We start from the raw sequence: 16,512 nt of genomic DNA on the forward strand, positions 1-16,512 counted from the left end.
TTATTTTAATTTAATTAGAAACATCTTGTTTTAATAATATTGTTCTCTTGATGGCTAAAGGAACAGGGAGGGCACAGTATAAATCAAATTCCTTGGGGAATAGCCTCTATGACCAAAAGTAGATTCATTTTTTCCTGACCAGTGACTTAGCTAATTTCTGAGTATAACAGGTCAATGATGTCCTCTAAATAACTCAAGATTTAATTGGATTCATTCATTGCCATCGCTGGATCCTGGGGCCTGATTGATACTTACTTATTGAGTTGAGAATCTAGAAATGGAAAGAGATAAAATCTTTAGTAAAAAAAAAATTTCTAGGGTTTGATATTAGATAATTAATGCAGGATTCAGGATGCACAGTGATGGACTGTAAATTTTGTATAAACATTAATGTGTATCAAATAGATTAAAATGCTAGCCAGTCAGTTCCCATTTTTCAGGAGAAGGTGTTCCTGCAAAGGGATAATCTGTTCTTTCTCGAAAGCTTTTATTTTGCAATGAGCATGTTCTCTTCCCCTTCTGAAATTTTTTGTTGTGACTTGTGTGCTCTTTAAAGAATGTCTTACCCACTAGAGATAATCTATGAATCTGTGAATGCATGCTTATTCAAAAAATAAAAAATTAGGAAAACCTCCCACATATCCTTCGAAAGATAGCCATTATTGATATTTGGATGTGTGTACTTTCGGACTTTTTTCCCTATGCAAGAGATTTTTACTTGTACTCATAGAATATATGAATTTTATTGTGTCCTTTTAAACTATGTAGTAAAATTAGCATTTTCAGCATCGACTAGAAATACTATATGAACCATGAGCCTAGATGGATTAGGTGATGTTGTGACAACTCCTCAAATCTTAATAACTTAAAACATCAAAGGTTCTTTTCTCACTCATGTTACGTGTCTAGGGCAGACTGACAGGGAAAGTCTGCTCATTTGAAATCAGAGACCCATATCGGTCCTGATGGGGACCCCACCTAGACCCAAGCATTCACTGTTATCAGAGCAGAATGAGGTTATACAGTAACTTGTTCTGAGTTTTACCATCTTCTTCCCAGAAAGAGCACATTTGCTTACATTCTGTTAGCCAGGGCAAGTCAGATGTCTGTGCTAATTTCAAAGGGGTCGGCCAGTGCAATCCTACTGTGTGTTTGGAGAAAGCGAACTGGAATATTTGGGAGCAGCCCTCATAGCCCAGACTGCCACTGAGATTGTTTATTTGTTTGTTTTTGATGATGGAGATAATAGTCCAATGGAAGCTTATACCATATTTTACAGAGTTAGCTCTTCTATTTATGCCTCAAATCCCAATACTTCTTTATTAACAATGCTGACAATATAGACATTTTGGTGTAGCCACCCCTATCCTGCCCCTCTTTTTGGTGCTTAAACTAATTCTTACAGCTTCCAGACTAGGTAAAGTCCCTTGTTATGTAGTTTAGTGGTCTGCTCCTTAGTAGTCATTAATTCCTATCCCACACTATAATTTTCATATAGAGACCAAGCCCTTTGTTCTGAGCTGTGTCCTCTAAATGGAACATAATAGATGCTAAATAAATATTCGATGAATGAATGAAGGAGAAAATGGTAAAGTGACAATTATGACTTTTACTATATACTGCCAAGCTGCTTCCCAAAAGAATTAGAGCAACCCATATGTCAGTCAGCCACATCAGTTCCCCACCCACTGCTACCATTGGTTTCTTTCCTTGCTAAATTGAATGACAAAATATATAACATCTTAGCATTTTCAGCATTTTAATTGGCATATCTTCGATTACCAATAAAATTGGTCCTCCTTTTTTATAAATTTGTTTCAAAGTTATGCTTCTTATTTTATAATTATCTGTCCCCCTCTTTGCCAGGGTATTAGTGTGGGAGGAAGTGGGCATGGTGTGTGTTTTTCCCCTGTTATTTTGAATGAACCCTTCGTATGTTAAACATAATGCTTTGACACAGTTTGCATAATATTTTCCACAATTTGTTTGTTTATAAAATGTAACTATGGTTGTTATGTATAAAAGTTTTTAAAAAGTATGAAATATCGTGTGTTTATATTTGTGTGCATATTTATGTATGGAAGAGGGGTGTGGGCTAATATTTGTCCATTTTTTTTCATTAGGAAGATCAAATGCAGGGCAGTGGAAAGACCGTTGTTTGGGAGGTCAGGAAATAAAGTTCCACTTCTGTTTCTATCACTAGTGTCAGAACTAATGCTACTTTATTAAAAAAAAACAACTATAATTTCCCTCAATTAGAGATGAAAATAGCACTTATTTATTTATTTTGGGGGGTGCATGGTCTGGGAATTGAACCCAGGTCTCTGCATGGAAGGCAGGCATTTTAACCACTGAACTACCTATGTACCCAATAGCATTTATTTGAAACTATAAATTTTGAATGACTTTATTGCTTATCCTTTGCCTACTCAGAGTTTTAATACTAAAGAAATTTTCTTTAGTATTTTAAACATTTTTCTAATTATGAGCCTAATCAATACTTGTAGTCAAATATATATGTATGTGTATATATAAAAATTGTCTAAAATACGTTCAACCTGTGTAATGAGTGTTAGCATTTTGGAATGCTTCTCTTATGCTGTGTATGTGTTTTCATAATGTGTACAAATTATGCATCTTTAAATGTTCTCTGTATACAGTTCTTTTCTCTAGAGGGTTACTTGGTTCTATGTAACAAACTTTTCTTTCATGTTAAACTTACAATGATTTTTCAGTAGCTACATATTGTTCTGACAGATGGCTGCATCATACCTTATTTAACCATATCCCTATTGTTATTTAATTTATTTTTTTCTATTTGGGGAGGTTATAATATGGGATCATTTTTATAAGTAAAATTAAAATGCTTTGTAAATCTATTTCCTTCAAATAGATTGGTGGAAATAGAATTTCTACATCAGAGAAGAAGGTAGGTATGAATGATATTAGAACCTTTTCTGCATTTGTCAATTGCTTTTAAACAAAGTATGACAGTATGTTACTTTGCTCTTTTTCCTCATTGAGCATCATCTTTTAAAAATTTTTGTTAATTTAATAGGTATGTATTATATTGCATTTTATTTATATTTCTTCATTACTGAGGCTGAACAGATTTCCCTTTTACACAGTAATTGCTCCTCTCAATGTCTTATTTATTTTTATCCCCTTTATTCATTTTTCAATTGGGATATTAGAAATTTTTCTTTTAATTACTTTGAGCTTTTTATATATTAAGGATATTAATGCTTTCTTAGCTTTGCAGTAAATATTTTCCCCATTTATAGTATGTATCGCTTGTAATTTTGATTTATATTCTGACATGTTGGCACTTTTAACTTATTTAGCCAAATTTGTAAAACTTTCCTTAAGTGATTTTTTCCCCCTTTGCTATTGTGCCTATAATGTCATTCCCTAACCAGATATTAGATAAACCTTCATCTAGGTTTTCTTTAAATTTTTTATGTGAATCTGAGTTACTGACCTGTGTAATTTTCCTTCTCTCTGAAAAACAACTTTTAACACATCTTGCAGAGCAGGTCTGCTGGCAATGAATTCCCTCAGTTTGTTTGTCTGTCTTTATATCTTCTTCACTTTTGAAGGATAATTTTATTGGTGTAGAATTCCAGGTGTTTTCTGTCCCCAATACTTTAAATATTTCAATTCACTGTTTTGTTTTTGTAGCTTCCAACAAGAAGTTTACTGAATTCTCATAACTATGTGTGTGTGCCCCATTCTCACCCCTTGGATCCTTTCAAGATTTTCTCTTTGTCTTCGGTTTTCTGTAATTGAATATGATAACTTGCATATAGATTTTTTTTTTTTTTTTTTTACTATTTATCCAGCTTGGTTTCTCTAAGCTTCCTAGATTGGTGATTTGGTGCCATTAATTTTGAAAAATTCTTCGCCATTATTTCTTCAAATTTTTTTTTTGCTTCGTTCTCTCTACTCTTCTGGCACTCTGATTACACGTTATACCTTTTATAATTGTCCCACAATTCTTGGATGGCCTGCACTGTTTTTATTTTATTCCTTCTTTTTCTCTTTGCATTTTGGTTTGTGAAATTCTGTTGACCTATCTTCAAATTCAGTGACTTTTTCTGAGCTGTGCCCAGTCAACTCATGAGCTCATCAAAGGCAATCTATATTTCTGCTACAGTGTTTTTGATTTTAGCATTTCCTTATTATTCTTTATTAAAGTTTCCACCTCTGTGCTTACGTTACCTATCTATTCTTACATGTTGTCTACTTTTCCTATTGTAGCCTATAACACAAATTATATTTATTTCAAATTCCCTAACTGATAATTCCAACTTCCTTGTCCGACCTGAGTCTGGTTCTGCTGTTCTGTCTCTAGTTCTCTGTTTCTTTTTCTCTCGTCATTTAGCGCACCTTGTAATTTTTTGTTGACATGTAATGTATTGGGCTGTAGGAACTGAGGTACAAGCGTTTAGTGTGTGATAATCTGTCTAGGAGTCAGGTTCTGTTTAATGTTTGCTGTAGCTGGAGGTGCTAGAATTTACACATTCCTCTAGTGACCTTCCGTTTTCTCTCCTGCTGTGATCTATTGTGATCCATTTGCTGCTGTGATCCACTGTTAATATACTGGTGCTGGGGTGTGGGGAAGGAGACAAATCTTCAAATCTTATTAATGACTATCAGTCTCTGAATGGGCCTGCTTTCCTGGATTGCGGCCTTCATAAGTGTTCCTTAGCCTTTGTTTGTTTGTTTTAGTTTTCTTAGGTGAGATAGGAAACCTGGAGGGGGACTGAAGTGTAAGAAATGTCCTTCCCAGCTGGAGTAAGGCTCTGGTAAAGTCTTTTTACCCTAAAGAGCGGGTCTTTGTTACGGAAAATGATCTGGATGTTTTCACAGTGGTTACTCTGCCCTTCTCCCTCCCAGAGCCAGGAGAGCTTTCCAGGCTGTAAAAACCTGGTAGGGTTCTTGGAGGTGAAATGCACAAAAGCGTGAGGGCGCCCTTAGAAATGCACCCCCCCAGGAGTTTCTCACTCTCAAGACAGTACACATTCAGCAACACATCAAAATTACCATCTAAGTGTTCCTACTGGTTTCTGGTATCCAATGAGCTCTGCTGTAGGTGAGCACATCTTGGCTGTGACTCTTCAGAATTTGGGGTGGTAGTTTGCCCTGCAACCTCAGTTCTCTGATGGGTTTAAGAAGTCATTGATCATTAGTTCTTTCCAATAAGCTCTTCACATATCAGCGCTGAAAGCACAAGACCCTTAAGTTTTTTAAGTTTCACTTTTTTCCTTTGAACTTCTTAAAAAAATATTTACTGCTAGGAGGTAAGAGTATTGTTCTAGTTTGCTACCTGACGGAATGCAATATACCAGAAGTGGAATGGCTTTTAAAAAGGGGAATTTAATATGTTGCTAGTTTACAGTTCTAAGGCCGTGAAAATGTCCCAATTAAAGCAAGTCTATATAAGTGTCCAAATTAAGGCACCAACAAGAGGTACCTTAACTTTCTTTCACTCAAGAAAGGCTGATGAAGTTCAGGGTTCCTCTCTCAACTGGGAAGGCATACAGCCAACATGGTGACGTCTGCTAGCTTTCTCTCCAGGCCTCTTGTTTCATGAAGCTCCCCCAGGGGCATTTTCCTTTATCTCCTAAAGTCTCTGGTTGTGTGGGCTCGCCTCATGACTCTCATCATTCTAAAAGGACTCTCTCCAAAATGCTTCCTCTTTTAAAGGATTCCAATAAACTATTCAAGACCACATAGAAGAGGTGGAGTCACATCTCCCTCTATTCAAAAGTTCATACCCACAATTGGGCAAGTCCCATCTCCATGGACATAATCTAATCACGTTTCCAATATACAGTGCTGAATAGGGTTTAAAAGAAATGGCTGGTGAAATGAGACTAAGGGTCAATGGCTGAGAGATTCCAAACAGAGTCGAGAGGTTATCCTGGAGGTTATTCTTATACATTAAGTAGATATCACCTTGTTAGTCAAGATGTAATGGAGAGGCTGGAGGGAACTGCCTGAAAATGTAGAGCTGTGTTCCAGTAGCCATGTTTCTTGATGATGATTGAACAAATGATATAGCTTTCACAATGAGACTCTGTGAATGTGAAAACCTTGTGTCTGTTGCTCCTTTTAGCTACTATAATAACAGAAGAGTAGAACATGTGGAATAAAAATAAATAATAGGGGAAACAAATGTTAAAGTAAATTTAGTTTGTAATGCTAGTGGTAAATGAAAGTGAGGGGTAAGGGGTATGGTATGTATAATCTTTTTTTCTCTATTATCATTTTATTTCTTTTTCTGTTGTCTTTTTATTTCTTTTTCTAAATCGATGCAAATGTTCTAAGAAATGATGAATATGCAACTATGTGTTGATATTAAGAATTACTGATTGTATATGTAGAATGGAATGGTATCTTAATGTTTTGTTTTGTTAATTTTTTTTTTAATTAATAAAAAAAGTTAAAAAAAAAAAAAAAAAGAAATGGCTGCTTCCACAATATGGATTAGGATTAGAACATGGCTTTTCTAGGGTACATAAATCCCTTTAAACCGGCACAAATATTTTTAATGTTCCCACAAATTGCCAATTAAATAATCCATCTCTTCCTCAGTGATTTGTGGTGCTTTCTTTATCATGTTAAACACACATTTTCTCTCTTTTATATAAATGTCTTTGTCAGTACTATCTTGTTTGCTGTTTTTTTTTTTTTGGTACCCAAGCCATATTATTTGAATTTTTCGTTCCTCACAATATATTTTATTATGATGTAGGACAAATATTCCCTTGTTAACTCTTCTTTTAAGTCTTTCTTTCTCCCCCAAATGTTAATCCAGACAAATGTGGTCATTTTTGTTATTTCCCCAAACCCCAGTTCTTCCTCAAATCAATCCCAGCTGGATTTTGGTCAGATTTACATTAAACCTTGTCACAAACTGTGTGTGGTTGAGTCATAATACATTACAGGTCACTCAGGGTTACATAGTCTCACACAGCTCTGTGCAGACAATGGTTCTGTTTAAATCTAAGAAATATCCTTGTAGGAGCTTCTGTATAGTCTGGCTCTCAGTTGAGCATCCTACCACTTAACGCTGATACATCTGCTCTACCATTTAGACTCTAGACCTGCATCTGGGTTGTTTGCTCTTCACTTGCCTGTGCTGAGTCTCACCCAGGGCTTGCCTGGCCCTGGGGCTCTAACAGTGATGAGAGCTATCTCCAATTCTGTCTGTGTTCCTACCAACCATTTCATGGGTTCAGAGACTTCACTGAAGTTTTTAGGGTTTGAGGGTAGGGGTTCAGAAGGTACAGGGCCTCCCTCCTTTTCCCTCACCTCTTCCTTATCCTTCCCTGTCTCTCTTCTTCCCAGCACCCTTTCAGGAGTAAGCCAACTCCTCTCCATCTTTCTCAGTCCCTCCTTTGGGGAGCCCATCTTATGCCTCATACTGGCCTACGAAGACATTTCTGCTAAGCAAATACATTAATTTCTCCTGTTCCCACATTACGCACAAGATCCTTACCCTGCTTTGTTTTTCATCACAGTATTTATTACTACCTGACACCATTTTACGTGTTTTACGTGTTTTTGCTTATTGCTGTATGAGGTAAGCACTTTGTCTTGTTCACACTATGTTCCCAGATGCTAGAACAGTGCCAGCACATTGTGATATTAATAAATTGTTTGTCAAATGCCTATTATTTGACATTCCATTGTACTGGGCGCATGGATCAGGGAGATGAATTAAACCATCAAGCAGTTCAAAATTTTGTATAGGAAGAGAGACAAATACACATGTGCAATGGATGCTGTGGTGGGAGTGTATATCACAGGGGCCTAAACAATGACATGGTATATTTGATATGGTTGAAAGAAATAAGGATGGTTTTCCTAAGAGGAGAAAAATCTTGAGCTAAACTGAAAGAAGTCCAGGAGCCCAGTGGAAACTGCAAGTGGAGTGGAACAGTGGCTTGTGCAGGAGGGCTGAGATACAATGTTTCTCGATGGAATATAGTTTATCTGTCTAAGCCAATTTATCCCAGATTCCAGCTGAAGGAAATCTGGTCATTTATCCACCATTTCTTATCTGGACTTCTATATCTTAGCCCCTTGACTTTCCCCTCAAACACACTGAGATTCCATTCTTCCTTCATCCTTAACAGATTCCAACTAGGGTTGGAGCCAAGGCTGCCATCTTGTTCAACTCCAAGGGGTACCACTCACATGGTGGCTGGTTCTTCCTATTCCTTAATTTTCCTCATTTCTGTTCACTAATCCAGATATCCTGCCTTGGATTTTTCTCCTTTTTTCTAAGATTTCATGTTTGTCTTGATTATTTCTCTTTTTGGGGGAACTTTGCTTCCCTTTCTACTAATTCATGGTTTCTTTGACTCCACTCAACTGTCTCTGGTTGTCTTTTGATGATTTTGCACTATCCTGCATAGTACCATTATCTGTCCACAGTTTTTTGGTGTGCCGGTTTGAATCTATTGTGTATCCCAGAAAAGCCAAGTTCTTAAATCCTTATTCAATATTGCTGGGTTTTGATTATTTCCATGAAGATATAACCTACCCAATTGTGAGTGGTAACTTTTGATTAGATGGTTTCCATGGAGATGTGTCTCTACCCATTCAAGGTGAGATTGCTGACTGGAGCCCTTTAAGAGGGAACTATTTTGGAAAAAGCTTCAGAGCCCACATAGCCAGAGATGTCTGGAGATGCAGAAAGAAAATGCCCACAGGAAAGCCTTATGGATGCCTTAATTTGGGCATTTTCTCAGCCTTAGAACTATAAACTTAAAGCTTAATAAGTTCTCTTTCTAAAAGCTGTTCTGTTTCTGGTATCTTGTAGTCTGGCAGTTTACAAACTAAAACATTGGGCATCATCAGTTTCTGTATTTTACAGGGGAAATTCTAGAGTTGATCACATCAGCTGGAATTGTTAAGAGACTAGATGAGTAGAAACCAAGAGAGAAGCAAGTTGGCAGAAGAGGGTTGGACCAGGGTGGGTCACGGTGGCTCAGCAGGTAAGAATGCTTGCCTACCATGACCGAGGACCCGGGTTCAATTCCCAGTGCCTGCCCATATAAAAAAAAAAAAAGAAGAAGAGGGTTCGATCAGCTTTGATGTGGTCTCAGAGGCCTTGCTGCTCTCGAGAGCTGAAGCAAATGCTGTCTTTCTAATATCTGTGGGCTGTGGTTCTAAGGCATGTCCTGGAATATGTGGTACATAGGCCTTTGAGAGCGTGTGTGTGTGTGTGGTTGTGTGTGCCTCCCTGTGTCTGTGTAGGTAGTTATAGAGAATTCAGGTTCCAGAGAAGTTGGCAGTGTGAGGTTCTTGTATGTCTTGGGTCTCTACTTTTCAGTGCATTCTACTGTTGCTCTCCAGAGTTTCAATGACATCATCCATTCTTGGTTATTGAGGTCCAAATGGTAAAGTCTACATTTTTCTGCAAGAATATCTGTTCTGTTTTTTTCCATATTGCCAGGCTAGTGTTAGGGACAGATTCACTCCCTGAATTTTTTTTTTTTTTTTTTTTTTAATCTGATCCTGGCTTACAATTACAATTTCAGTTTTGAGCATTTAGGCCCAGCACATACACATGTTTCTCATTTTATTTTACTTCGGTTGCTTTTTAAATTCCCATGTCCACTCACTGTCATTTTTTAATCTTATTTTTGGCCATCTGAAAGTGTTTTATTTCTAAAATTGATTTTTTAATTATGCAGCATTTCATGACTTGGAATGAAGACATCAATTAAACAGATTCTAGGATCTAGCTCTTAGGGTTTTATTTTTTTTCAAAGTAACTTAGTTTGGTTGATGTAGGAAGAGGAGATTGAAAGCCAACAACGTGTGGTGTAGTGTTTGTCTGTGCATGTGTATGAAGGTGAACCACTGCTCTTTCTTCTTCTTTTATATCTTATCCCACCTTAAAGGAACTATGCTGGCATTAGAAATAAAACTAATGACAGTGTTTTCCAGGTATTGTTAACATTCAGAACTTGCTGGCCAACTGCAGGGGGAATTGAGGACAAATGTCATTTAGTATAAGATTCTTTGAGTTTAAACATGGCAGGGAATTTCTCTCTCTCTAATGACAATCATACTCATTTTCAGGTATACTAAATACATCATGGCCTTCCAGTATTGACAAATAATAAAACTTGATTCTAGATACTATTACTTTTATTCGCCTTCTGATTTTGTTAGATGATCTGATGAAAAAAGCACCAGGACTAATACTCAAATAGTAAATCTCCATTTTCTTTTGGAAGATGCCATGATTTGAATAGGCAGCCGTTCAAGTGGTTTTATAATGTAGTGTACACCAAGAACATTGCTTTATCTAGATAATATTCTATTCTGGAAAACTCTAGCTACTTTGGGTTGTTGAGCCATAGAAGCCCATGATTAAACCACATCGTTTCTGTAAAGAATAATGGAACCAATAGAAATGGCATGTGTTTGTGAGTTATTTCCATGGGTCAGGCCCTGTGCTAAAAGCTTTGTGTTTAATCTTCACAAGCAACCTGGGAATATTGTCCCCTTAGACACAAGAAGACACGAAAGGTCAAACAACCAATAAATTAAATGAAGCTGGTAATATGCTCCAATCCAGACACAAATATCCTTTAACTCCATCATAGAGGCATGTGATGGTTTACAGATTGGGGAAAAAGGAGAGGTAAGTAAAGATTGAGGAACCGGAGTGAAGAAAGATTCATTCCTTATAGGAATATGAGTCTGGGGTTACTTGAGATAATGCCTAAGAGATGCGTGAACAACAATGATTATGATTATGATATCATAATGATAGGCCTATCATTATGCATAATCATCATGCATAATGATTATGATAGGCCTATTCCAAATGTGAGTTGCAAACTTCAAATTCAGGCATTACCTCATGTGTCTGATGCCTGCCTTGAGCTAAGCAGCCGTGTGGTTCCTGGATCAGGATCTCATGCTTTACAGAACCAAAAATTCCCCAGGTAAAGTGAACACAACCAGAGAGAATGCCGATTCAGATTTTTTCCTATTTATTTATACTTCTGAATAAGAAAAGACGGAAGAAAGTTCCATTCTCTAGAAAAGTGGTAGTTAAATTCTTACCCATTTTTAAGTGGGTAAAGTTTATTAAACTTTAATAAAGTTACCAAATACTGCTTTAAACCTGATTTTTCTGTCAAACTTGAGAATCACGAATTTTCCTTAGTCTGTCCTGGGCTTATCTGAATCAATGAGGTCCCTTAACCTACTTCTCCAGGTATTAAAACGCTAGAGTCTTTTCTCTGACAAAGGTAAAAGTGTCAAAACTACCTCCATCTTATGTCCTTTTTTGGAAAGTACTTATTTTCCTCTGCTATTTCCAGGGCACCCAACTGCTTTCTGTCTCCCCTTGCAATTCAGCAGAAGGAGAGAGAAATCATACAGCAGTATTAAATGGGGATCTTTTCCAGGCTGATTTTTTACTTTTGAATCAGAATGGAGATTTATGGCCATACAACCTTCCATCAGGTATCTGATCATTATCAGGTAATCAGTGCCCTTATCGTGCTCTGAATATAGACTTCCCTGTGTTAACAGGGGCACTTTTCCTTTCTGCAGTTTTTTTTCTTAATTCCAGTAAATAGAGATTTGAAATTGTTCTTCAGTTTCCAAAATAGCAGACCAGATCACCATCATTCCTATTCTATTCATCAAACTTTTAAAATTTCACCAATACATGGCAATTGAAGAAATTAAAAAAAAAGAGAGAGAGAATGACAAAAAGACAATAACCCAAACATTAAAATCCTCTGCAGAGTATGGTATGGTAGCCCATGATAGACTGTGGGATCTGTTAACTACTTGCTGAAGAGTGCTTTGAAAACTATTGCTTTTTTATTTCTTTACTTTGTATATATGTTATACAATAAAAAAAAATCCTCTACAATCTCACCATCCAAAGATGGTGTCTAACCCCATTCATGTCACAACTACTATGTAACTATTATATTTCATGTTGTCATTAAATATTGAAAGACTAAAGTTACTAATATTACTTTTGTTAGGATGGTGATTTGTAAATAATTGCCCAGAGTTAAATCACAGAGATTTGAAATTGTTTTCAGAATTGAAAGTCAGGATTTTATTTTCTCAATTGGGAAGTAAGGAGGGAAAAAAAAGGTTTAACAGTTAAATTTCTTTTTTCTAAGTGTCTGTTTGCGTTGGGTTGTTCTAATTTCAAGATGGAGGAAGATTTTTAATTCTTGGCTTCCAAATTCCTTAAAATAACTGAAATAAATTTTTTTAAAAAATCAAAGGGAAAATATCTGTAGTGTTGGTAGAAACATGAACTAGTGCCACCAATGGATCTAAAACTTATGAAATTGTTAGGAGATGATGAGGCCAAGAAAATGAGGTTTATGGTAAAGCCATAAAATTGCGCTTCCACAACCCAAAGGAGGGTCATTCTTTGAAATAAGTGGAATTGTTTTCCCAGCAAAACCTTGGAAAACAGGGCCTCCATGGCAGCAAGAGAAGTATATGTATGTGAAAAATGTCAAGTTGAAGGACTTTAATTTGGAAGTTGTGTCACTTTTTGGAAGACAGAAGAGCTGTTCCCAGCACTGGTCCCAGCCTTTCCTTGCACTTGAAGTATACATTAGGGCCAAAAAGAGGGAGGGGCTTCAATCCACAATTCAAGGCACAGCTGCCCTCTTGTGGAAACAGCTCAGCAACATGTGTCAGCCCCTTATGATATCTCTTTGTCTACTACTCTGCTATGATAAAAACAGGTCTAATTATTTGCAAATGCTCTAAGACCGCACTAGTATAAAGTAAAGGTGTGGGTGAATCAGGAGCAAACAGGAAAAACAAATTGGTTTTGACACGTCACCTGAACAGCCCACACAGAGAGGCTGGCCACAGCATTTCCTGCTAGGACCCCTATGATGACTCAATTAAGTAGAGCTAGAACTTTGCCTCTGAGGTCCTCTTGGAGTCATCTGCTTCATCTGCTGTTGTTTTCTGTCCTTGAAACTCTAAAAGGGAAGCCTTCTGCTGACCCATCCCTATATTCCAGACAGGAAAGGACTAGCAATTTTACCTCTAAATAGTCTCCAAAAAGGGTTTTGGAGATGCATCAAAAAGCAATTTAAGAGAAAAATGTGGTTACCAAAAACAAAACAGCGAGACAAAAGAAATATAGTTGGACAAAGAAAGTCCCAGTTCAAATAGGAAGTAAATTAAAATGTGACAGAATTGTGAGTAATTGACATGGTGTGCTGGTTTGAAAGGATGCATGTACCCTAGAAAAGCCATGTTTTAATCAAAATCCCATTTTGTAAAGGCAGAATAATCCCTATTCCATGCTGTATGAAATTAGATTATCTCCTTGGAGATGTAACCCAATCAAGTGTGGTTATTAAGCTGGATTAGGGGAGATGGGTCTCCACCCTTTTGGGTAGGTTTTGATTGGTTTACTGAAATCCTATAAGAGAGGAAACATTTTGGAGAATTAGAGACTCAGAGAGCAGAGCAGAACGACATAGCCACGAGAAGCAGAATCCACTAGCCAGCGACCTTTGGAGTTGAAGAAGGAAAATGCCTCTAGGGGAGCTTCATGAAATAAGAAGCAAGGAGAAGAAGCTAGCAGATGATGCCATGTTCACCAGGTGCCCTTCCAGATGAGAGAGAAACTCTGCATTCACCACGCACCCTTCCACTTGAAAGAGAGACCCTGAACTTCATCAGCCTTCCTGAACCAAGGTATCTTTACTTGGATGCCTTAGATTGGACATTTCTATAGACTTGGTTTAATTGGTACATTTTCTTGGCCTTACAACTATAAACTAGCAACTTATTAAATTCCCCTTTTTAAAAGCCATTCTGTTTCTGGTGTATTGCATTCTGGCAGCTAGCAAACTAGAACACATGGTATAAGAAAAAAGAATATATTTTATTTTGATGCTTAGAACTGGTGTAGTGACAAAGGATTTTATCTCCTCATCAAACTGATCCAGTCCTGCTCTCTGGATCTGCAGTGAATAAAATTATTTCCCTAATCATAACATCAGAAACATGTTATTAGTTTTCAGTTTTCAGAGTTAGCTTATAGGGAAGGCATGGAAGATAAATTATATTTACTGAACAAAAGAGATTCTCTAAAACTTGACATTGTAAAAATAATATTGTTGATTTAAGTTAAGAGATGAAAGGTGATAGAAAAGAAAAAGGTCTTTGCGTTTTCTTCTATTTCATAGTGGATAATTGAATGATAGTTTTAAAATCTAATTGATAAAGCAATTGAGATTTAAGAATATAATTATGTGATTAAGGTAAACCAATAAAAGATTATACATATGAAGGAGATGAAGGGGAAAGAAGACAGTGCCATCTATAATTTTTTTCTCTCACAGTGGGGAATCAATAAAAAGTGTTTAAAGTTTACAGAGGCATATGAGAGTCAGCAAGCTCATACTTTTCACTTTATGTCCTTGCTTAATATCTGTTTTTTCATTTCTTAATATCCATGTGCAGCTACTGAAAACAAAAGAAATGTGAAGACATGATCTATAAGAAACTGATATGGAATTATACTAGTGAAACTTCATTAACATTTCCTATAAAGCAGAGTCTCTCACATGAACAAAAAAAGCAAAATCTGACCCACACTATTTATAAGAGAAGTGCCTGAATCAAATGATAACAAATTTGACAGTAAATGGAAAAACATGGGTTCTGGGCAAGTGCAAGCAAGAAGAAAGTAAGGCTGGCAATAGCAGCACGAACCAATCTCAATATAAAAAACATTGAATGGACAAGAGGGAATATTTTATAATGATAAAAGTTAACAGTCTACCAAGAATTGGTGATGATCGTTATACATGGAAAAACAGCAATGGAATTTTTAGAGCAAAAAAATTTGCAGTCCTAAAAGAATTAACGAAGAGATAAGAATGTTAGCTTATAGAAAATTAGAATAACAATTAAATGGCTTAATTTAATATACAAAAACAGTATTATACTTTAAAAAAAAAGTCCATATCTATGAAGGGAATTGAAAGGCTCTTAGGGTCTGTAAGTGGAGGAGTGTGGACAGTTTATCCTAATCAAATGTTTTAGTCATTTTCTAGTAGAAGGAAGAAAAGGTTTTATTTTTGTGACTTTTTCTCATGGTAAGCACCATAAAATGAAAACTTTGAGGTAAAGGTATTATCAGGTGATACTGTCATGATTTGTAGTATGCTAGTTACAAGTTCTGTTCTTATCGCTAAGTCATGGAGAACTAAGTCTGCTGGTTTTCCAACTTGATTAAACAGAGTGGCTAGGCCAAAAACTAATTCCAATGACTTCCGTTCTTCTCCATCAAACACTCATTCCTTTCCTGCTCCTAGAAATTCTAGTGTATATAGAGATTTATTGGGATGGCTTGCTTTCCTGCATGGGAGATAAGGTTGAGAACTAAAGGAGGTCAGCTGGGCACTTGGGTGAATGTCAAATGGGGATGGGGAGCAGGCAGCCAAGGGGCCGAGAAAGATGTGGCTTGAGCATCAGGAACAGCTTTCTTGGCACTACGGGCTTGGAGCAGAAATCTACATCTAGGCCAGAAGAGCAACTTAAATTAAAAACAAAACACCTGTGCCAGATTGAAAGTATGGTGTAGCCCAGAAAAGCCATGTTTTAATATGTTATTCAATCTTGCGGAACCAGCCATTTCTTTTACTCCTGATTCAGCACTGTAGGTTGGAAATTTTTTATTAGATTATTTCCACAGAGATGTGCCGTGCCCAATTGTGGGTGTGACCTGTGATTAGAGGGAGATATGACTCCACCCATTCTAGGTGGGTCTTGATTAGATTACAGGAATCCTTTAAAAGAGGAAACATTTTGGAGAGAGTTAAAAACAGCAGAAACCTCAGACCCAACAGAAGCTTCACAGCAGAGGTGACCGCAGATGTGGACATATGGAGAACAGAGACGGATGTTTGAAGATGTTTGGAGCCCAGCAGACCTCAACATGAGATGTTAGGGAAGCCAGAACCTGGAGTGAGCCAAGGGAAGCCCAGAGATGAAGGCCAGCCCTGGAGAAGCAAAGTGAGGAACCCCCACAGGAACAGAGGCTGAAAGCAATGGAGCCCAGGAGCAAGGGACCAGCAGATGCCAGCCGTGTGACTACCCAGCTGACAGAGGTGTTCCTGACCCATCGGCCTTCCTTGACAAGGGCACCTCTTGTTGGTGCCTTAATTTGGACACTTGCACTTCCTTAGAACTGTAAAGTTGTAACTTATTAAATTCCCCTTTTTGAAAACCGTTCCAGTTCTGGTATATCGCGTTCCAGCAGCTTCCAAACTAACAACACCCCAAAGCCTCCTGGTATATACCTTTTAATCACCCACTGTGCTCCTATTGCAATCTCTGCACAATGGATATTTTTAGTACATTTAGTTCTTAACATGGAACATGTTAACATGCTGTTTTGTCAAAAACCTTAAAGGTGTTAATAAACTGTTTTAACTGGATAACCAGAATGAATACAAG

At 37.1% G+C, this 16,512-nt stretch overlaps 1 protein-coding gene across 7 annotated transcripts in view; it reads left to right on the plus strand.

Annotated features, from left to right (window-relative positions):
• Positions 1 to 16,512, plus strand: part of RGS6 (regulator of G protein signaling 6) — a 658,535-nt gene that overhangs the window by 102,273 nt on the left and 539,750 nt on the right. For 2 of the 7 annotated variants that reach the window (XM_077122913.1, XM_077122915.1), the window contains exon 1: positions 6,720 to 10,979. The exons of 4 other annotated variants lie outside the window; for them this stretch is intronic. The gene's annotated coding sequence lies outside the window, so the exon portion shown is untranslated. Of the gene's footprint in view, positions 1 to 6,719; positions 10,980 to 16,512 lie in introns of those variants that run through there. One more of the 7 variants, XM_077122914.1, reaches the window with a different exon arrangement.

Source organism: Tamandua tetradactyla, chromosome 12 (assembly GCF_023851605.1).
Source record: "Tamandua tetradactyla isolate mTamTet1 chromosome 12, mTamTet1.pri, whole genome shotgun sequence".
In the NCBI taxonomy this organism is placed as follows: Eukaryota; Metazoa; Chordata; class Mammalia; order Pilosa; family Myrmecophagidae; genus Tamandua; species Tamandua tetradactyla.